Consider the following 24,327-nt stretch of genomic DNA (forward strand, 5'->3'; position numbering starts at 1 on the left):
CCCAAACTTCAGGATACAGTATTATGGCTTTGTACTAGTCCATTTCATGTATTCATTTTTATTTACTCACATTATATAGTTTAAGCTTCTCTATGTTGCATTGTTTTCCAGCTGCAATCATCACTTAAAACCACAAGGTGAATTAACAGATTCAGAAACACAAATAGAAACGCAAAATACAGTCTGGCACTTCTAGATAGCGGCTGCGCATGACGCTGCTCTCCCCCAAACTGTGACTGCTGCCAGCCTCAGCGGTGGGTCTCTTTTCATTACCAGCTCTCAAAAACCGCTTCCATTTCTCCCTGTCACCGATGGGGGTAGTGCTGGCACTGGAGTCACTGATGCACCTAAGTGCTGAGAGCACTCTAGTCAGAACAGCATGGACAAAGTACCCAGCCTTTTGGCCATGCCTTCCTGCAGGGACCAGGCTTCGTGTTGTCCCAGTTATGTGGCCAGCAGGACTTCAAGGTGCTATGGATATGTCTCCCGTGAGCAGTCACCGTTAAAGACAGGAGGTGTTGGGATCCTCAGTCCACAAGCCACAGCATCCTGCATCCCTACTGTGATTATTCAGCAGACTCAAGACTATTTTAATTCTTCACCAGTGATATGCAGGGTGACCCAAACAGCTTTTTCACAAGGCATTCTCTAACCACAGCAGTAGGATGGGAATGTAACAGTTAGAGTGAGTTAAAAATAGTCAGTTTTCAGCAAAATGTGTTTCTTTTGAATTGAAGACAAAATACAACAATAAGGGTTTTTTCACTGGTGGTCCAGGGCCAGCATCTTCATGAAGAACAAGTCTCCGGTATACAGTTTAAGACCTAAGCCTTCATTGCTGTGTGAGTGTTCCCGGAGCATTGCATGTCCATGAGAGTTCATGGACCATAAGCTGAAAACCACAGAATAATTTAGGTGAAACTACAGAATAATTTAGGTAAGAAGTAGCCTCTGGAGGTTACTCCAAAATATCCACTGCTTTCCCTTCATCCAGTGGGCCAGTCATCTATCTCATCAGACGATGCATTCCTCTGTGTCAGAATTTGCTCTGACAATGCTTGCCCTTGGTAAATCCATGCTAGGTGGTCCTAGTCATTACCTTAGTATTTGTGGGCCTGGATGTGGCTTCTATTTGCTCAGTCCCAGGGACTGAGGTGAATCTGGCTGGCCTAGATCCTCCTTCCTGAAGACAGGTGTGACATATTTCTTTCTCCAGTCCTCACAAACCTCCCTGACTGCATCACCTTTCCAAGATGACAGAGAGAGGTCTTACAGTGGGCCAGCTCCCTCAGCACCTTCAGATGCATCCTATCTGGTCCCATGGATTCACATAAACCCTGGTACAATTGCCTGTTTAATAAAGAAACTGGCTTTAAGACTTTGACCTTACAGATTGGACATTTAAGACATGATCTTGTGTATTTATGAAAAACAAGTTATGTTCTTACTTGATTAAGCATACCCAAACCCATAAGGAATATATGTAAACCTGCTTTAACAGCAAGTTATGCAGATTCAGTTTATCGCAGGTATCCTTGCCCTTGGAGTATGAGATCTACTCGGTTTCCTATTCATCCCCTCACTATTTTTATTTTGCTCCTCTGATCTTTACTTCTGCTTTTATCTATCCCAAAGCTTGGGGATTGTTTTCCATATCCCTCACTGCACCCCAAGCACTCCTACTAATGTTACAAGCCATACCCCTCAGCTCAGGAAGGCTAAGATGAGCTTATATCTACACTGCAGAAATGAAAGTATTTTTGTAAATAACCTTTTGTAATCATACAGAAAACAAGATTAGAAAAGAAAACACAACTCTTCCAATTTCAAAAAAGTAAAAGCAAATTTACTTATTAAGGAATGGTACTCAATTGTAAACAAACTTTTTGTGATAACGTCACAATACTGGTGTTGCGTTCACCTAGTCCTGGCACATGAGACATCCAGTCAATGGTACTACAATAATTCTTAATCTATGAATTTTAACTATATAAATGGGAAGCCTTTTATTTTATTTTAATATACTGCAAAGAAGCAATGCAGAATCTCTCAAATCAGTGCCATGCAGTACCCACAGACACCCATCCCTCCGCAGCTCGGCCCCACTGGTTGACTTCAGAGTCCTTACTGGTCCCAATGAAAGGACAGAGCCCAAATGAGTGACACTTGCATCGTTGGGGAAGCCCCAGCCGAGAGTCCTGATGTAAACCTGCCACAAACTCAGTAATGCTTATGACAGTTCAGCTGTCTTCCCAGGCCAGGGGTGGGTGAATAGAGAGGATCACATTGGTTAAGGGAAAAGATATTGTACCTGTTGGTCTGGATAGGCTATGTGGACATGAAGATATTTTAACTTGAGATGGTGTTAATGGCTGCCATCAATCAAGGCTTTAATCTCTAGACAATATGAGATCTTGTCTCTAGGCAAAGACAGTTCTTAAACTTAATGGTATGCTAACAGCTTCATTCAAGCTACAGGAAAGAAGCAGCTGAATACTACAACAGGCTAAGACAGCGAGACAATAGAAGCTACTGCCCAAGGCAATCATGCGCATGATAAAACCTAAGTCAGGGGATACTTACAATATCCCCAACTATCTTATTTGAAAAAAAATGTTTAATTTGTTCTCCCTTTATCCAGGGAGAATAGAAGTCTAGCATATCCATTAGCTTCCACTGTATCTGAAATTGCCTAAAAAAAATAATTCACAGAAGACCTAGCACAGCTTATTAACTCAAGGGCAATGCTACTTCTGTTGCTTCCAGGATCTGTGGACAACTTGACCACTTCGTGTTACCCAGGGCGAGCATCATGCAAAACCAAGGCAGCTCACAGGCACACTAAGCAACTAGCATGGACATATGTCACACGTGGCTCAAATGGCTCTGCATACTTAGCTAAATCCAATGAGATTTTCTTAGCTCTGCCAGGCCTAGCAGAATCACTATTTTGCACCAATTTTCTCAGCGTGCATGTCTTCATCAGCCTTCTCTCAGCTGGGTCTGAGCCAGCTGAGTGCGTCTCTGCTCAAGCTAATGAAGTCTTCCAGAAGCGGGGGCACTGAAAAGTGAAGAGATGCCGAAGTGCTCTGTGAGAGCCAAGCTGTCCTTGGCATGGATAGCAGGCAGAACCTGCTGCATCCTTAAGCAGCTCCATCCAGTGCTGCTCTCAAGCCTTTGCATACTTCCCATCCCATCCCACCCCATCCAGGCCTTTCCTTATCCACATGCCACAGGTCTCTCTCTTCCACCTCCCATTACCGCAGGAGATAAAAGCAGGCTGCTGCAGGCAAGTCCTCAAGCAGCCACTTCGCCAGACAGACAGAACAGGCTGCTTGGATGTTTTTGTGGGGTCAAGTTAATTTTTTTTCCTCCTTTTTCTTTCAGGGCCTGCTGGTTTTGCCATCATTATTTCATAAAGAAAATCTTAAGACATACTCTAGCGTGGAATAGTAAAATACGAACCAGTCCTCTGAAAGCTCGAAATCATCCCAGTCTATGAATGCAAGAGAAGATACAGCAATGAACAACAACAAAAAAAACCCAACCACACAACAACCCAACCAAAAAAACTACTAAAAGAAATCAAATGAACTCATATTTCTTCCTGATTTTCTCTAATGTATTTTCCTCTGTCAAAAATAACAATAAAAAATACTTCTAGTTCTACATCACGAAACTGTGAGATTCTCAAACCATATAAATATCACCAATAATTAATGTTGTATTACAATATACTACTATTGTATACAAGTTTTAAAAGCAAAAAAGACAATGACAAGTTACTATGTTTCTAAAAGCCTAAGGCATAGATTTATTTACAATACACTGTAACATGATCGTTTCCTCAGAATTATTATACCACTAACATTTCCTATAAAACTGAATGATTAAAATGGTAAAACAAACTTACTTAGCAAAAGAAAAGCTCTGTCACAACACGGTATTTTAGGCACAACACTGTGTTTATAAACTCTCCCCAAAACATACTGGAAGTGCCAAATCTATGCTTAACGCACAATTCATACAGCCCTGACAAGAAATAAGTGAAACCAGGCAGTGCTAGGGATGTAGGCGTGCGAATACCATCTCAAGACATCTTTGTGGGAAAGTGCCATTTTGATTGTGTAACTGGAGGCTCAGAATTCACATCAAGGAACAATTATATTCTCTACTACAGTGCCAATGATCTGATTAATCCAATCTAGTTGATAGATGTCACTAGTGATTTTTATTGCAAATTGGCCTGTTTGTATTTGCAGATATGACATTAATGCTATCTGGGGGCTGTGCCATGTCAAAAAGAATGGAATTTATGCCTGACCTATGTCTGAGAAAGTCATCCACATAACAGGTGAAGAAGGGAGCTTGCTGAACACATTGTGTCCTTAAAAACTCTATTCCAGGGAAGAATCAGTCACCATACAAGTTGTTACCACAGTTCACAGCTGCAACAGCCCAAATGCCTGCCCTATCTGAACTCCATAGGCTAATAAGAAAGATATCATTTGGAGCACAAAACTGAAAGAGAAAGTAGGACTAAAATATCCAGCAAAGAATCACTCACAAAAAAATCCTAGAATGTTTGTGTGTTAGTTTTAAACGTTAAAATTTTCATGCAGAATGACAGGGTTCTGCATGCTTTTGCAGCCTGTCAGAATCTTTGGGGTTGCTGCAAAGACACGTATAACAAACATGACACAGACTTCTTTTATTTTAAATCATCTTTCCACTATTCAGCTCTTTTTACATGCTTAGAGATCACAGATCCCTCATCACCTCACTTCTGCTCATTTTGTATCATCACACAAATTTCCAGTCTACTGTGTCTGCAGACCTTGTAGCTATTTAAATACATAACCGAACCCTGAAGGCACCACTGTGTGTGCTGACGGCAGAATAAAGCTACACCAAAATATTGTGGGTGATGAGAAGACAATCTAAGGAACATTCAAACACCCCAGTCTTTGGGAGAAACTACTGCAGGGGTTGTGAGGCAGAGCAAACAGCTTGCTCCCCCTGCTCCCCAGGTGCCAGCAGCGTGCTCTGTACCAGCCTGAATGGGTCTTGTTCCAGCTTCACCCCAGTAGGAAGAAGGTTCTAGGCCAGAAGAGAAAGGAAGGTTCTCAGCAACCTTCTCCCTCATGTAACCAGGCTGAGGCTGGAAGTAGTTTGTCCCTGAATCCCTGCCTACATTCACAAATGATACATCGCTTCTGAATTAATTGTACCATACAGTCATAAGTGCATAGATGCTTTCTCTTTAACTGTACAGTAACTGAGTATTTAGAAGAAGGAAACAAAAAGGCATACTTTGTTGATTTTGTGTCTATTTTCAAGGTGCCTATACCTTCAAAGTTTGGGCCAGCATCAATTATGCCTGATAGTCCTCCAAGGCATAAGCACAAGTCTGGCAATCTTCACATTGAGCTGTAGGTTTTGTTGCCATGAGTTAGTAAAATGCTTCCTTCTGCCACATGCAACGGGTTTTGTAGTCGTTCACAACTTGCAATTGAATGTTAATAGCAATGATGGGTACGGTACATTGCAGTGGAGCACTGAAGACTGGAGACCCTGTTTTATTAGCATGACAGATCGTACTACCACAATACCCGAGTGCATTCTCAGTACTGTCTCACCAATCAGGTTAAACACAGCTCTGGAGAGACCACTTCATGGGTGAGACACTAACGTTTGCTTTTGACTCTCCACCTTTAAGTCTCTGTGCTGTGGCTGCTACTACAGCAGCTCGTCAGTATTAATTGGTATAATCTTTTATGACAACTTGACCAGTAGAAACTATTCTCATTATCACCAGTTCATTCCAGAGGCACAGATCCCACTCAGAGACAGATCCCACCCACAGACACCAGCCTGAATTAGTTCTGGGCGATGGTTCTAGGGTGAAAACGGTCGATATCCTCTTGTTAATTCAATGAGCTCTTACTAGTATAATTGCAGCATATTAGCTCAAATAGGTATAATATTACTCTTCCTAGCAGTTAAAGTATCTTTTTTTTTTTTTTTTTTTTTTCTTCTTCTCTTTTGGTAGCATTCAATGTTCAGTCGGGAAGCTAGTTAATTCTTTACAGAATCATAGAAAAGTATTTAACCTCTGAAAAATAAATAATAAGGACTTCTGTAAATTCAAAATATTGTAACACCAAGTTATCATTACAACAACAAAAAAAATTATTACTTTTTTGTAAAAGTAAAACTGCAATGTGGGTCTTGCAGTCTGATATTTCAAAAGCAAAGAGTTTTGCTAGAGGACATGCATGGTTATAATAAATGAGACTGTAAGGTGAATTGCTGTTTGTCTTTTCACAATGGAGGACAGACATGGAAGTTTTCCTTATACGTTCCCTTGGCTGCACCAATAAGATCATCCCATATAAAACATAATACTGTTGCATAAAACATAAAACACTAACAACAGGGTTTTTTAAACACAGTTCTGAGAAGTAGGAAAACATTAGATAAACAACAAGCTCTAAGAAATCACAACCATCTAAAACTTTAGGACACCAAAAACATCGGTTCAAGCCCTCATCTCAGGGCACATAGGTCAACTAAAGACCGTACTCAGCTTGCTACAAAATGCAACAAAAAACCAAACCCACCACCACCACAAAAAAAAAAAAAAAAAAAAAAAAAAAAAAAAGAAAGAGGAAAATTAGGTTCTGAGACACCTGACTCCTGATACATATAATAGCAACTCCCTCCATGCCCCCTAAGGCCATATTTTAAGCAGGTAAATAGGCGAAATGTGCTCTGTTTATTTAACTGACATTTTAAACCAGCAATAAATCAAAATGAGCAAAAACTATACCCTAAAAACATGTAACAATTTGTTACAACTCATTCCTCTTAGTCCTGAATACTTTATAATACCTTAAAGTTATTTCTTCCTGACTCTCATATGTTTTTACTAGGAGAAACTGGCTTCTGCCTTGGATATGCCAATTAGGCCAGCTTCAATGAACTACTTTTAATTCCCCCGTACTTTTGTTCTTCTTCTAGTACTGCTCCTTGGAAGGACTTTCTTAAGCACCCTTCCAAATCCCCACTAAGCTGCTGCTGAAGTCTCTTGCTGTACTGCCTAGAGTGATGCTGAGAGCAGTAAGAGAAGCTGAGGTCACTGCTGGCCCGGCAGGTAAGGCAGCGCTGTGCCCAGATCTGCAAGCTCGTGGCGATCTGATTTAGTAAATTCACATACTACAGCAAAGCTTTGTGCAGAGAAGCACAGGGTGATGCAGACGCAGAAAAGACACAGCTCTGCACAGGCACCATTTGTACCTTAAGGTCTACCATCGGATCCCCTTGGCTCAGTTTAACACCTTATAAACAAACCCGGGTATCTACAGGCAGGGCAAATGTCTTCAGAGCAGCCTCCTGGGCTAGTTGTTGCCCCCACGGGACCTGCTCCAGCACAGCATGGACACACTCACCCTTTCCTCTGGGCTGCTTATCGCGGTGTGCTCCCCAGCAGTCTCTCAGACTGCAAGCCCTCTGGAGCAGGGACTATGTCTCTTGTCCTGTTTGTAATGCACCAAGCACCAGAGGCTCACCAGCGGGGCTCCCAGATGTCACAGTAACAGTTTGATCACTTAGTATTACTCACAAATGACTAAATGAGACGGCTACTGGGAGGACACTGTGTTCATTCAAGGTACTGTCATTGCTTAATCAAGTAATCTTATAATTAGTTTGAATCAGTCAAAATTTGTAATTCAAGAAGTAAATCATGTGCTTTAACAACATTAGGGTGTCCTCACTACCAAATTTCAGTAAGTTTCCAATATTTGAGAAACTTTCCATGATGAAGGAAGTGGTTAATTTGTTATGTGCTCATTAGCAAAATATTTAGAGACAAAGATGTTCTTAAAATATTTCAAGGTTTGAGAACAGATCATATAGAATTATGTTTAACTTTTGGATTGAACCACTTTTGCATATTTACATTCCTTTTCTAGATAACAGGAATAGTTTACATTCATATTAATCAATGCTATGAAAATCACGGCAATTATTTACATGGCAGACACAGAGCTCATGTCTCACAAGTTGTGCTTTCACGCTGACAATCTAGAGCAGGAGCTGTAACAGAAGACCTACACTTACATCTTGAAAAAGTATTTTTGCTGCCACATTAATTTTACAGCAGAAGCTAAAAACTCGTTGATTTGATTACACATAGGCACAGGACAGATGTCTACAGATGGCTTTGGGTGGATGGCTATGAAACTGCAACAACTGTGCAACCACATGTGAGGAAGACTTGGAGCGAAGAGGTTTATTTCCTTTGCTGCTGCTGATCACTTTGCACAGCAACCAGAACCCAGTTTCCACTCCATTTTGTGCCTCCAGAAGTTTTACTTCAGTGAGCAGATCCTGATTCACAGTGTTATTAGAAATTCACACACGGGGCTCTCACTGCATGCTTTTATTTGAAGAGAGCTCAGCGGTCTCCAAGAGGGCCATGTTTTACCTCTGTGAACAGCACAAACTGCTCCTTCCTAGGCTAGCTTAGATACTGCAAAGTCTTTTGGCTGAATTCTTTCCTGTTGTTCAAGGTTAGGGTTTTTAAAAGGAAAAATTCACACAACACGCAAAGTAAATAATTATTAAAAAGCACATGTTTACTAAAAATCACTGTCATTTGGAGGGCCCCAAAAGCAGATGTGGACACCATTTGGGCAGCACAGTGAAACAGCTGGAGAAAGCAGAACCAAACACTGCAATTAAGTTATCAAGTTATTCAAGTTGTAAGAGGAATTCCAGTTCTTGGACTGAAGCTGTGAACTCAGTGGGGCTAACAGACTATTCCACCGCCAGTGCAAATCTATTGGCACAAGAAGTGGTGGAAGAAACAAGCAAGTTGCATCCCCTCTCTCCTGCATACCTCTCTGCTCGAGCAGTGCACCGTGCACACACACACCCTGCCTGGAAGGTAGGGAGCTGTTGGGCTGCTCCCACTAATTCCATACTTCTGCCTGAATCACAGTAATTCCTAGCACAACACCCTTATGCAGGTGAAGCCATTTTAACCCTTACCCCATACAGCCTACTGAATAGCATTCTGCAGAAACAATGGGCCAGATTCTGCTTAAAGCTTTGATGAAGCAAACCCATAGCAAACTTTATGAACATTGACAGCTTGTGCAGATTTATACCTTTACCTAGGGAGCACAACAGAACATAGCAGTGTAGATTATATTTGTACAGAACATTAAAAAATCATACATTTTTGTATCTGCCCCCAAGTCTTATGAAGCTTACTTGTTTTTAAATTATCTGCATTCACAAATTCTACATGGCTAAACAGAGAGCATTTAATCTAACTTGATTATCAGATTTGTAGGCATTGATATTTTCAAGCGGTTAACTGGGTAACAGCTAATTAGGATCTGCAATGCAGGAACTACCCTCTCCTCCCCCTGAACGATGCCAGCATATAAATACCTGCTGCATTTGAAAAACTCTTAAATCACTAGCCATTAAGAAACACTAATAACTTCAGTGGTGTCATACATAATTTATTATGAAGAGACTCTTGTAGCCTGTATCAGATCATATCTGCAATCTCTGAAACCGGTGAGGTTTCTTCCCAACTTCAGTGGCTTCTGCTAGAATTTCCAGTTGGTACAAGTACCACACTGCCAGTACTGTCTTTTACCAGGAAATTTTACTTCTCCGATTAGGACAGTTTACCCTTACGTATCTTATTCACAGACTGTAATCAGAAATATGAGCTGGAATCAGGAAGAAGGAATGTTATAAAACAGCAGAGCAAATAATGTGCCTTGCAAAGAAACTAATTTACCTGATGGTGCTGTCAGCATTATGAAAATGAAGGGCATCAGCATTCATACAACAGAGCAAAACTACCCATTCATCTTAACCCATTTTCACCCATGACCAAATTTGAATTTCATGGAAGTAGTTCAGCTCACCTGAACAGGAATTTGTGTATATTTCAATACAAAACTTACAAGTATTGAGGAACTGGAAGACAGACCCTTGGCTTTTAAAGAAATGAAATTATCTCACTGATTTCAACAGCCTTTTTAGTAGGGTTCTGCTAAGAAAGGTGGTGGCAAATTGCTTGATCCTGCTTGCACCAGTGAAACAATATCTAAAACAAAATTTTAAGCCATACCCAGACAAACAGAAATTATCTGTATTGAATAGCTTGAGCTGAAGCTGTTCATGCAGTATTGAAGGCAGTTGGATTACAATTGTTCTTTGGATTACAGCCTAAACAGACCAAAACCATCCTCATGAAGATGGCTTTGAGTAAATCACTTAAATACAACAGGATTTAAACCCTCTACCCACCAACAAATATTAGAGCTGTTTACAAAGTATGCTTTCATCAAGTTGTGTTTACTATGAGAAGGAAGAAGTTTTAGCATGTCTTTATCTTGCATACAATCCTACCTTTTCAAGTGAAGAAGGATCCACTGAAAAATCACAGAAAATAACAAAATGACAGGTAAGGACTCTCACAAACTTTAAGACATGTAGCTCAAACTATAGAGTTTACAGAAGCTTACAGAAAGGAAGTGTAATTCTCCATTAGTTGTTTGCTGTGAATTTAAAGCTGGGGGAGGGAATGTCTTCACTTCCTTTCCTGAACAAGAAATGTAACTTCCAAGAGTGGGAAGACTTGTTCTCTGTGTCTTTACATCCTTAGACCCTAGGAAGCAACAAGCTCTGGTAGAGGGAATGCAAGTATTAAATTGAAAACACATTGGTTCCTCCACCATCCATTAATTCAGCAACTTGCAGCATTTCCCCAAGTGGGATAAGCACTGGGGCAAGTTGCTTCAAGCAATGAAATCAAATTACACTTTAACTGAAGCCCCTGTTTATACTAACAAACGTGAATATATCTAAAAGCGAAATTATTTCTAAAATGTATTCATTCTGTATTACCATTTTCAGTGCCTACTGAATATACTGTGCTGTAAGGGACTCCTGTTTGTTTAATTTTCTCTTGCTGTGATGGTAGACTGCATGACAACAGGTTTTCCATTATGCTAATACATCCACAGTGTTAGCAAACAACTAACACTAGTTAGCTAACAAACTATTCAGAGTTGCAAGTATCCCAACTAGGATGGGATCACATTCCTAGCAACTTTTCTACATAAATCACTCCAGCAGGACCATCACAGATGTCATATATAAATTAAATTTGCTTTCAAATAACATTACTTGATGCTAAATAACCTAGTCTCAAACTGGCATCAAGACCAATTAATACATTTATCCCGTATGCCTTGGGGTTGCACACATAAATAACATTAGACTGGTATTTGTTAGAATATTGTCCTCATTCTTCTCTCATCTGTGCTGTATCAGAAGCAAACAAGCTCAGAGAGATGAACTGTTCTGCCATAACCTGAACACGCCTCCCTGAATCCCACAAAAATTGCCAAGAATCCCAAAAGACACCCACTCTTTGCCCCCCCAAAAACCCCACCAATAAACCCCCCATACACAGGCACTGTCTTTGTGATGGATCTTACAGCAAACACGGGTTAGATTTCTCTCTGAAGATATACATACACTAGCCTAAGGGGGAAAATGACGCTTTACAACAGAGTCAATCTGCAAGTAATTGTTGAACAGAATTACTCCTGCAGCAAACCCTGCCTTTTATGCTATCACCTGGTGGCACTGTTATACAGCCTTCCAAATCTCTCTTCTCAGTGCCTGGCTCCTGGGAAGGCACATGGTGGTGGTGTTACCCTGGGGTTACACAGGGCCCTGCAGGAAGGTTTGGGACTGGACGGAGAAAGCCAACTGACCTGGACACTGGTTTGTGCTTTGGACTTAAAAACACAGCTGATCTCCCCAAACAGGCATGTTGTCAGCTTGACATTTGGCAAGGACACACATCTACATCTCAAGGCTGGTGCTGGTATAAATAATTGCAGTTTGCACATATATTGCATATTTCTGATATTTCTGTCTTAAGCAACAAACTGGTAAGCTAACTGGTTAGCTAACTGAAGATAAATACTAGGAGAAAGCGGTAGTATTACTGCAGGTGGTTTTAAGGGAACTTGTTTCAATGAGCAGATGAACATGAAGATCATGGAATATAACCTGAGAAAATCAGACTAATTGCAAATATTAACGACTTATCTTTCCTGTTTGTAGAAATATTTCTTTGTTTCCTTTAGCAAAGATAGAACAATCTTTATACATTGTGCTAAAAACACCCAAAACACAAACACACCACAATGTGCATCTCCCATCTTTCAGAGCACTGAGGTATTATACTAATTGGAATGTTCATAAGCTACCTGTAAAACTGAAACATCAGTTGTTCTGTTAAGCAACAGATACCTCTTTGGTGTATGAGGTTAGGTACCACTACACACAGTTTTGCATTCAGACATACTGTGTGTATTGGTTAGAAAACATAAACCCACTGGAGTCTCTATCAACTAAAAATTAAATTATATTTAGGGGTTTTGCTCTCTATTTTTGCATTCTATTCACACGTAAATCATCTTGACAGTAGAAAAGGGGCAAGTACCAAGTCTACAAGTGGGTGGGTACCTAAAACACGCTAAATGTTTCCACCTTTCCCCCCCTCACAGAAGTATAACTGAAGGAAAGCACTTCTTATCAGTATATTTGAAATGAGATTTCTGTGTTTTTACCAATAAAGTAAATTTGCTAGAAAATCTCTCCCTGTTCTTTAAAGCTAGAAAGCTAGAAAGGAAAAATTTAAATGCAATTGACAGGAATGTCAGCAGCAGAGCAAGAATCAAAATATACTGCCTGATTTTTTTTTACCAGAACATTGGATTATGGCATGAGACAGGGCTTTTCTGATATACTGCATCATTATTCAAGCTCTTCTCAAGCAAGCTTTTTGATAGCACCTTTCCTCCTCACTCCCTGGGCTCCTTTCTCATTTGCTTGCACTCTAACCCTTTTGTTGCTTTCTTCTTGTGTTGGTGCTTTACTGACCCTAGGTTCTTCATACCCGAAAGCTGCCCACTCCTTGTTTCCAAGATACCCTCTGCAATCGGATCTCTCTTTCTGTACCCAAGCAGAGTTTATTAACTCGTGGTTTATTCAGATGAATTACAGATCCCTCAGGCATATGATTTCAACCATATGAAATAATCTCTCAGCCATTCTTTTCTAAGTAATACAGATACAAGTTGTAATAAAGAATTTCTGTTCTCTCCTAATGTAAGACAGCTTCACTATTCATGTTTAAAAAATAAAATTAAATGTCCTGTTTTCAAGTTGTTTGTAACTGTCATTTAGCATACACACTCCAGAAAAATTAAAAAATCAAATCATTATAAAAGAACTTAGTTGCAGTGTGTTGTTCTTGCCAGTGAAGAGAAAAATGTTCATTGCCCTAAAGATGAAATTGGTAAACTATCCAACAGAAAAGGAAGTTATGCTTTTTCTGTCCTCTGGTAAATGAAATAAGAAACTGAATTTGGTGGTGTTTACGGCAGCAAAATGGTGAAGGAGATGGGGCTTCCAAAAGACCATCAAATGCAGCAATCCTGTTCAGTGAATACTGAGATACGGAGCTGAACCCAATCCACCCTTATTAATGGATCTTACTGGAAAAAAAAGTGTTTCTGGCAGGTTAGTTACAATCAAGTGTAACAAGGACATGCTATTCCTAAGAATATGCCATTTCAATGGATGTATTATCATTTAAAAAACCAATCCTTCAGAACAACCTTGTCATAGCAAAACACATTCTTCCTATCTTGCAAGAGACTGCTATAGGGTTTGAGGTGAGCCCTTCTCAAATTCTCTGTCTTAACTCTCGTACGTTTTACTTGTGATGAGTTATAAACCTGCCCATAACCCTTGAAGAAAAATGAAGTATGTGAACAGGCCAAACTATTTGGCTTGGTTTGTCTTCCAGCAAACAACGAAATCCTTGCTAATAAGAAATAAGGTTTTTCTTTTATAACTGTTATATTATCCTCTTCTGTCTGACAGGTTTGGAATGCATGTATTTAATATTGATGAAAAAACCCCACAGGTTTAGATCAGTGTCAGGTAACACAGGCAAGTTGTTCTATCCTAACTAAAAGCTGTCAAATCCGACTCAGCTGTGGTTTACAGTCCCACAGGCAGTCATGTTTCCCACTGGAGCTGAGTCTGGGCCACACCACTAGACGACTTTTTGTTAGCTCAGAGTTAGCACTGGTGTCATTTAGTATTTTCTCAGGATTCACACCGTCAACGATTTCTCTCCAATCCCGGCAGTCTTCAATACTCAGCTGACGTTAATGTTAGCAGCTATGCGGGGAAGTCTTGACTTGTGAACAATCGGCATCTGATGATTTATTAAAATGAGAGTTTCTTGTTCTTCGATAGAATATTTGTCATTTCATTTGCAGAATGAATTTAAGCAAATTTCTCAAAACAGCATTTAATTTTCATAGTACATTTTAAGCTGTAGGTTTTCAAAAATGACTCTATGGCAGACCTATTTTCTCTCACTTATTCAGAGCAAGAACATCAGAAACTTGGCAAACCATGGAACAACTAATCTCAACACTGTTTTACAAACAAATGAAAAGGGAAAGACATAATTACACTGTAGGTAGATCACAAAAGCACCTAATTACATACTCAAGTGGTCACACATGTTCTTAAACAAATGTATGGCTAAGATGCCTGAGAAACTGCTAGTCAACAGCTCTTACAACAAATCATGCTTGCCACATTTCCTCTGGCAGAGGAAAGAGACTGTCACTATCTTCTGCAAATTAAAAGAATAAAAGAATCTCTCCAGCATATTAATTAATGAGATTCATTGGAAACATAGTGGGCTGCTGCCACCATTTAGTTTTCATGAACATATCTGGCCAATTAGTATCTAGATTTATAAAGAGGCTTCTTTCATAAATGTTAAATATTTTATGCTTGTAAAGTCTTAGCATACTCCTATGTGCATACTAATACTCTGTAATTGTGGAATGCTCAACAGTACAATAATTCCATGATAAAATCCAACTGTTCCTCCTGTCCCAAGACAAAAATCAGGGTTTAGCAACAACACTCAGATCCCATAGGTTTTTTGGGGGAAGAGCATAACAACAAGCCAGTTCGTTAAGATTCAAAAGGAACTTCATAGCAAACTGTCCTGGAGATTAATCCAGCAGCTCTGTTTTGTGAATATCGTATCTCATTCTTAGTTATGTATCAATATAAAGAGAAAGCTTGAATGCAGGAAAGGGTACAAAATAGTCGAAAAAAAGAAAGAAAAAAGGAAAAAATGGCAGCAGAAGAGGAATCTTTTCAAACAGCTCGTTTGGAGCCCAGTACGTGCTGCAAGATATTTGGTGGTCCCTCATGTTCAGGACCCAGACATGCCAAACGGTGGGTGGGTGCTGTCCCAGTGCGGTGAGAATGGCTTGAATTAGATCGTTGCCAGACTCACAGGAAAGCAATCTGCTCACAGGGGAGGGGGACAGTCCCACCCCATCAGCGCAGGCCACCCTGCCTCAGCACAACCACAGCATCTGAAACACGTCATGGCAACAGACTGGTTGTGCCTCTTGCACCAAGGATCAGGTAGGGTTGGAGGTTGTCCCGTCCTATCCATGCACAGCATCAACCGGATTTGGCCACTCCGCCACTGTATTACAAACCAACTTCTGCTTTAGTGTAGCTACCCCAGAATAAGCAACATTAGACTTTGATCTTAGATTTCGTGCTCACATATACGTGGTATGGAAGGAAACTTAACTGGCTTCACCACCTCAGCGTGGTGGGAGCTTCAGAGGGAAGGGAAGTCACTTTCCAAACTCAGATTGCCTTCAGCATTTGTGCTCTGGTCCCTTCCAAATGCCCTTTTTCTACCTCCACCCCCCATCTCTGCAGGCTTTTTTATGGATTTAAAGAAAACTTATGGGAACAAATAAAAACTATGTATCATTTGACACTTTCAATGAACTTAGGTCTCTGATTAACACCCAAAAATCATAGCTTCCATAATACACAGATAACAGAAAGGATCCCTAAAACAGAAATATCAGAGTCCCCTTGCACTAACAGGTCTTCTGTGATATTTTACGTGGTTTTGGTTTTTTATTTGTTGTTGGGTTTTTTGTTTTTTTTAAGAGTGGTGGGGAATCAGATTAAAAGGTTATGAATTCAGCTATGTTAAACATTTTCTTTTTAATTTAAAAAAATCACAAATTTTATAAACAGTTTTAGTGCATGTTTTTTTAGCCATATAGAATTATCAAGCTGTCTGGTAAACTCACATTTGATTTCAGAATGATTAAAATAGGAATAATCACAATAGGTGCTTTGGTGTGACAATATTCCCTCTTCCAACTGAGAAATTTACCAGATAAAGTAACTGGAAATCAACGTAGTCTAGCAGTCCGTGATGAAGACTGCAAATTTTGGGCTCTTAGTAGCGGCTGAGGTGGGTGTTCTCCGCTGATGATAGCGGTAAGCTAGAAACAGCCCCCTGCTTGTGTAGGAAAACTCACTCCCTCCAATTTCAAGCCTGAAGCAGGCTTGGACAGACCTCAGGAGGTCTGAAGTCTGATCACCTGCTCAAAGCAGGGTCACCTATGAGATCAGACTAGGTTGTTCAGGGCTTTACCCTGTTGGGTCTTAAAAAAACCTCTAGACACCTGGCAACCTCTCTGTACATCCTGATGCACTGCTTGACTCTCCCCACGGGGGAAAAAATAATAAATAAATCCTTATATCAGGTCTAAACCTCTTATATTCCAATTTAGGCCAACTATCTCCCACTGTGTCCCAAGAACTTCTACGGATCGAGATTTTTCTCAAGAGATCCCTGACTTAGCCCACTCCCAATACCAGTAATTATTGCTCTCCAGCAGCCTGTCCCCTGGCTCAAAAGCCTCAGCCTTATTGCATCTGCTATCCCTAAATCACTCAGCTACTTCAGCAGTGAATCCACATTTTCCTTGTTTGCCTTTTGCTGTTAGAAGGAAGAATCCACTATTTGTGCAGTACTCAAAAGGCTGGTGCTTAAACTACATTTGAGGTATTAGAAATCATGCCCTTTTTTCTGTCATTTTTCCCTTACATAGAAGGTCTCCAAGAAGAGAGAGGCTGAAGGCGGTGCACCCTCTGTCAGTCTAGAGCTTACAAGTCAAATCAATTTCTCTGTTGTTTCTTTTTTCTCTCCCAGAGATTCGACTTTTAGTATCACCAGAGTACATATTATTAGCTGATCTTGCAAGTTGAGTAGCTTGCCTATAGAACTATAAAAGGTTTCAGCTTTGTCCTGATGTAAAGCAAGGAAATTATAAAATCCTGAAACACTTCTTGTCCAAATTGACTCAGTAGATGATATGATAGCAATCTATAAGATTAAAAACAAAACCAGATGCTAAGGAAAGGGACATGCTGAGATGAAAGGACATTAATGAGCATCACTCTTCTGGTGGATGTTGTCTCTATAGCTCAGAACTCATATATATTCAAAGGATACAGAGTATATGTAAAGGACAAAAGAAGGATTCAACATTTTAAACTGGCTTTTAACAGCTCAAAGTTCTACATTCTAAAAAAAAAAAAAAAATACAAAGACAAGAACAAATGGTTGCCTAATGGTTGCCTGTTCATCCAGAGTAGCTATGTGATGTGAATCACTAACAAAAATCCTCAGGCAAGGTGAACGAGTAAGATTTTTGCATAGTTACTGTTGCTATGAAAGCCACTTATTATCCACACATTCCACAAATTATTTCCCTTTCCTTATCGCTCTCAAACAGGTAATGATGTGCTAGGGAAATCGAAGCAGTTGGAATGATGTTCCTCAAAAAGCAGTGAGCATTCAACAAGGAAATTGCAAGTGCATTGAATAGGACACAGTCAGACTGCAAATGTGCGCAAACAGCACTTGGGTCCTCCGAGAGTTGGGAGCTTCATCCCCCATCTGTCCTTCCCTAAAAAGGAGAGGACACAGCCCAAATTTACAGCATTTAATGCACCAAACTCCACCACTTATCCAACAGCTTCTAATATACCTACCTATGTAACATGCTTTGCTTGTCTTGGCAATAAGCAAGAGCAAATAGGGGGGAAACTGGATATTTGGGAGCTACTACAGAAAGGAACCACATTAAATTCTGCAGAAGAGTAGAGGCAAATAAACCCAACTGCCAAATGATAAGAAGAACCTTTCAAAGACACGTTTGGAAAGAAAGTGGAGTATTCTTTGCAGGAAAACCTCTCCACAGTAAATACATAAATTATTATCTGATCACGTCCCCTAAAAGGCGTAGAATATTTCCAGAGCACTCCAAATAAAATCTGTCTGAGCAGGAAGGGATTTAAGCACTAAAAAAGAAACAGCCACAATGCCACAGTGTCTTCCCTTCAAGTAAGTTATATGCTTATTTTAGAGGAGAAGGCAAGAGGCAGTCCTTTGACTTTGTTTTTAATCAGTGACCACAACAGCAAATAGTCCCATGAGATAAACCCCGTAAGATTCTCAGCTTGATTGTAAATAAGCATATATTTTCAGGTGCAACAATGTTCTCCTTTTCCAGTTTTGAGTCCAACAGCAGATTCACTGTCATGCCTGACCAATGGTCTATGGCTTTTTCACACGAGCTCTCTAAAAATGGCTCAGCTGGCCCGTAAGTGACAAAGCTCCATCAGGGTAACAGATCTCCGACACACGAAATCACCACTTGAGCTGATGTTAGTCCTGCATAACATATTTGCAGACAGCGTGATACCATATAAGTTTAGTAATAAATGCAGATGAATTAGCACTTAATTAACAAACATGTAGCCCTGATGTATTCCAATGCAAGTAATAATTTTATGGAAGCAGCCTGGAAAGTATGTAAACAGAAATAAAGTATATCTACTGCATATGTAAACAATATGAATTTATTTATGCTTCCAAGTCATTGTAAAAGTCACAACTTAAATGGACTAACTTGAAAGCATATAGCGTGAGAGTTAGGTACAGTTTTATCCACTGAATAGTAGCTTGGTCAGTTTTCAAGTAGTTCTCCCTTTCATAAACAGGAAGAACTGACTTACTAATCACTTGAAAAAAAGATTTTGTTTTAGATTTCCCGACAAAATCTTCTCTATTATATTCTTTATCGCTCTAAAAACACTCTCTCATACTGTTTTGTGCATTAATAATAATTCTTGTGACCAGTCATTACTTACATTTATATGCCATTGAATTCTCTGGAAGATCCATCTTCTTATAACAGTAATACATTTTGAAGTACTAAATTAGCAGTAGTGACTAAACAAACCCCACTAAATTTAAAGTGACTACGCACAGAAATGGTCTCTCTTACAAACAAGATTATGAGTCCATAGGAAAGTCTTTCTTTTCCTTTATCAATTTGGCATTAGGTACTAGGCACTTGTTTTGGAAACTTAGTCAATTAGTATGTATTTGTTCAGAGCTGTTTATCTGAAAAGCTTAATTTCTCTTCCACACTGATTTTATCAGTTAATTCTACTACTCTGAATAGATAACATGTCAATATTCAAGGAATATACAAATGTAGAGTACTAGTATGGCCAGGTCAAGCTAGCAGAAGACATTTTCTCTGTTAAGGCTTCTGCTCATCTCATTTGCACGAGAGATTGGAAAAGAAAAGAGCTTGTTCCTTTTTATTATTATTATTTTTACAAGTAGAACATGAAATAGTTCCATTAAAAATGAACCACTAAAGGGGAGGGAACTTTGGCAATTAGCATTTCCCAAGCATCCTCATGCTGTATATTATGTATACATATACATAACTTGCGTATGCTATCTAAACTACTGTGTGTGTGTAGCTGTAGCAGCAATACCTTCCACTGATGATAGAGGCTATACTAACCGAAGACGCCTCCTGAGACAGTTGACAGCTGTCTTCTAAACGAAATAAGCTGTGCTAGCAGAACCTGTACAGCAACATTTGCATTAAGGCTTTTATTAGAAGGTATAATAAAAATTGCTGCGTTCCTCCTCTCTCCTCCAACACTGTACTTCGAACATTTTCTAGTATTAATCGCTGCCCTGCTTCATGATTTCTTTTGCCTGATTCCCAGAATCAGGAGAATATTTTTATGCAACCATCTTATTTTTCACATAACTTATTTACTCCACACAAGTGCTGCAGTTTCATTTCAATGGCAAACAGAACAAAAGAAGGCCTTTCACATCTACAGAACCGGAGTTACTAGGTAGATAGTCTACTGGGCATATCCTTTTAGAGGTATCTAAGCCCTACAGACCAGGCTTTCATGGCTTTGATGACAACCACAGTATACACCTCAAGTGTATGTCTTTATAGGGTAACAACATTAGCTACTTCAGTCACCTTAATAAATTACTAGACGAATCTTCTGAGGCATCATACCATGAAGTATGATTCTACAGCCCTTCAGTTGGGTCCTACAAGCAACACAGCTGTGATGCTGCACTTAGGCTCACTGCAAGCCACCTAAGAGGCAGCTGTAGCCTGAACGTGGCATGAAGCTGACACAGCCTTACTGCTTTGAATTCAGGTCACCCATATAATTCTCCATTGTATAATATTCCAGCCCACTTTCTACAGTGCTGAAGACCCAGATACCTTCTTTTTCTCTTTTGAGGGAGCTGCTTGACAATAAGCACTTCAGAAATAAGTGGCCTGGATTTTTAAGTGCCTGAAGCATCTAAAAAGTCTAATTTTAGGGTTTTATTTTAAGTGTCTTGGATGTTGTTTCTAGAGTTCTCCAAAAAACTTCATCCAACCCACCTTGCAGACTGTTTTTCCTACACTCGCCTTATTAATTTAGGAGCTCCCACTCAATTTCTTCACACCAGTTCAGCACTGGAGGTGCAGCAGCCTTCCTGACTGCTGAGCCTGCCATATGGAAGAGTTATTTCTCCCCCTCACAAACCCTCCATTTTCTGTTTCATTTCATCCAAGCACACAACTTGTTCCCCATCACCTATTCCTCCCAGTTCTCTCTCTTACCTACTTTTGCCCCACTTTGAAGAAGTGGAACTGCACTCATTAAGTTTGGGAAGCATCTGAGATGCAGCCTGTAGGAAAGATGAAATGCAAAATGTGTATCTTGTGGAGAGCTCTCAAAACCAGGGGCAGTGCTGATGAAATTTTAAAGTCTCTTGGAATGACCAGGATATTCCTTCATCGTTACACATTTAACTTTGAAAGGACTGAGGTAAATCTGTGTATGCATAAGGTGACACAGAAAATTGTAAACAATTTCTGATGCTACAAAGTATTTAGGAGCAGTCTGCAGACAATGCCTGTATCTGCTCCCAGCAGCTGCAAGCATACACAAGCTGCTACAGTTTCTTCTGCAAAGCACCTGTGTGCAAGGTAAATGCTCATGTCTTTGGGTCCGCCAAGCAGACTGAGATTTATGTAAAGATCTCTGAAGTGCTCCCTGCATAGCCAAATAAATAATAAAACACCCACTTAAATAGTTTTGATTTTACTCCTTCCATGAGTTGATAAAGCTGGTTACACATTTCTTTATACATAATCTTAAGCTGCATGGCTATTCAACAAAATGGGCAGCCATTAACAAACCCGGCTAGGCCTTGAAGTTAAGTTTTAATAGGCAACGTGAAGCTTTTAAATGTACATTTAAAAACATATAAACTGTATATATGTACATGTCTAAATATAGATGTCATAATTTTTACATATCCAGATTTGAACTCGGTTCTCATATCTATAAAGTACTTTGAAGATCACTATGATTAATGAAAATAAGCACTTCTTTGCTCAAGTTCCATTAATCACTACCATAAACGCTGTCATTTGCCAATTTGGTCTAAGGTTAATGTAACAGAATACTAATTTTAAAACAAAAGAAGCAAAGCCAGCTGAGAACATTAGTTTTCTAACACATTTTCTTGATCCATTTATCACAGTAATGATTAGTTCATGTTGCTTGATCTTGGACACAGATTGTTTTAGTAGAGAACAACATGCAAACAAGGGCAAAACAAGGTAAAAACCCATGTAATTGCATTAGGCCAGCAACAGCTCTGATGTGCTTGTTTAAACTATTTAATAGCCAATTGTACCCAAAACATCATTAGAATCCAATATTTTCCTATTTTAGAGTCCCAGTCCATTGCAAGTGTGTAAGTACATTCATCTGCAAAAAGTAACAAACTATTTGATCAGACTTTGACTATTAGAAATAGGTTTTGGCACAAGTCATAGAAAATGACTTTTAAATCAAGGGGGTGATACAGGTCATGAAGGATGCTGAAGTTGATGGGAGTTCTGAGAAGTTAATTACTCTTTCTCTCAGGTTATCAAAGCCAAAAACTCAGTATCAGAACAACTCGGCCAGTACAGTAAGCACATGCATCTGGTATCAGTACTGTGCTGTCCAAGATTAAACCTCTCATTTTCACAATGTTCAGGAATGTGTGCCATTAAACGTTTGTGAAGATATTGAGAAACTCTTGTTTCTTCAATTTGCCTGAAAGTGAAATTTAAATATTATGTAGTATGCAGAAATACTGGCTCTAGCTACGTATTCCTTGTGGTCTAGGCAAGTCACATAGACAAGGCTGTATATACAAGGACATAAAACCAGTATCTCTCCCATACTGGGTCAGTCTAGCCAGGCCACCTCGCCCAGCACTCTGTACAATAATAACGAAGATCATACTTGAGGAAAACATGTAAGCTTGGCCATTTTTTTGTGGTTGGTTTCCTTCATACTTCCCCAGGGTCTACAACCATTTTTCACAAATGTTAGCATCTGTTTACAGGCAAGTTGCCCATGAATGCTGTTGTCTATGGAGACACTGTCCGCGTTCCAGCATGATACCCAGAGAGCCTGTGGAGTATCCACCCCTGGAGATCATCAAGACTCAGCAAGACAAAGCTTTGGCTGTTCTGATCTAGTGTTGGCTGATGTCCCACCTCAAACAGGACATGAAACTATATAACCTTCAGAGGTCTTTTTCCAGTCAACACGTCTGTCAAACCAAGTGCTGCACAATATCCAAACAAAGTAATCAAACATATGAACAACATTCTGTTATTCCAGCATGGAAGTTAGATCCTGAGCCACTAGTGCTCAGGCTTTGTGATCACTAGAAGCACTTCTAGGTTACTAACATTGATGGAGTTCACATTGTAAGGATTCTGTAAAAGTTCCCAAAAGAAAATCCAGATGAGTCAAATTTAACAAGTAGATAAATGCAAACCTGAGTCTGTGCTTCCATGCACAGACTATATTTTGGGTGATCACAGAAAAACATTCAACTAAGGCCAATTTAACAATAATATTTTTTAATCCTGAGTTAGATTAAGAACTTACTTTGATGATGTAGTAGATTTCTACATTCATTATTACCCTTACGCAAAACTCCCCCATTGCATCCCCTGCTTCAGATATGAAGCAATCTTGGCATATTTTTGATATTCCTTTAAGATTATTTGGATGAAGGAGGAGAGAAAAAGCTACAGAACAGTATTTCTTGCAGAATACTTTTTAAAGTAAAAAGTGCACTGATTTAATTATGCTTTGTCAGAAAATATGTTCCACACTTAAGTATAAAGGATTTATTTTAGGGTGCTATTCTCACAGGTGGTACAATAGAATCTTCTTTGAACAAGGATTATGGAATTTGAGATTTTAAAAGTAAAATTTTAGACCTATTGTCCAAGATGCTAATGAATCCATCAATGCCTTCACTTTACCTCATTTTTATTTATTTCGGGATTGGCAGCATTAAGTGGGAATTGAAAGTCCTGTGAGTTTTCAGAAACAGCCCAATTTGAATGCAGAGCACCAAAAACTGCAAACACATAATGTGTAGATTACTACTGCAGTTTCCTTCTTTAAAAACAACATAACTTATGACAACAGCAACTTTCAAGGGTTCAGATATAACACAATGAAAGGTATTTAACGAAACACGTGTTTTCTTTACCCTTTAGACAAGTTAAAGACACACAAATAGCTACCTTGGAACAGGAGAAGTAATCACGTTATACTGAAATAATTCAGTGGCACACAAATCCATAATTAAAATACATTAATTTCTTTTTCTTAAATCTACTAATGTTTTGACTCTTAAAACCACAGCACTAGCATCCATCCCTCTTGTTTGTACCACTCCCATTAGCCCATCTGTCTCTCATAAGAGCTAATGACCCCAGCACAAACACTGCAAGGCCACTCTCCACTCATTTTTATCAGGAGAGAAGCAAAATGTTGCCACAGGAATCATTCGGGCTCAGTCACGAAAAGATTTATAAGGAAGAAAGTTATGAAGCATCTTCCAGGGTGCCTAAGATGGTTTTA

The 24,327-nt window shown here is 39.5% G+C and overlaps 1 protein-coding gene across 7 annotated transcripts in view; it reads right to left on the minus strand.

Moving 5' to 3' along the window:
• Nucleotides 1-24,327, minus strand: part of OXR1 (oxidation resistance 1) — a 294,879-nt gene that overhangs the window by 112,652 nt on the left and 157,900 nt on the right. The gene's annotated exons all lie outside the window — the stretch shown is intronic.

The sequence above is a fragment of the Falco punctatus genome, assembly GCF_963210335.1.
Source record: "Falco punctatus genome assembly, chromosome: 3".
NCBI classification, from domain to species: domain Eukaryota; kingdom Metazoa; phylum Chordata; class Aves; order Falconiformes; family Falconidae; genus Falco; species Falco punctatus.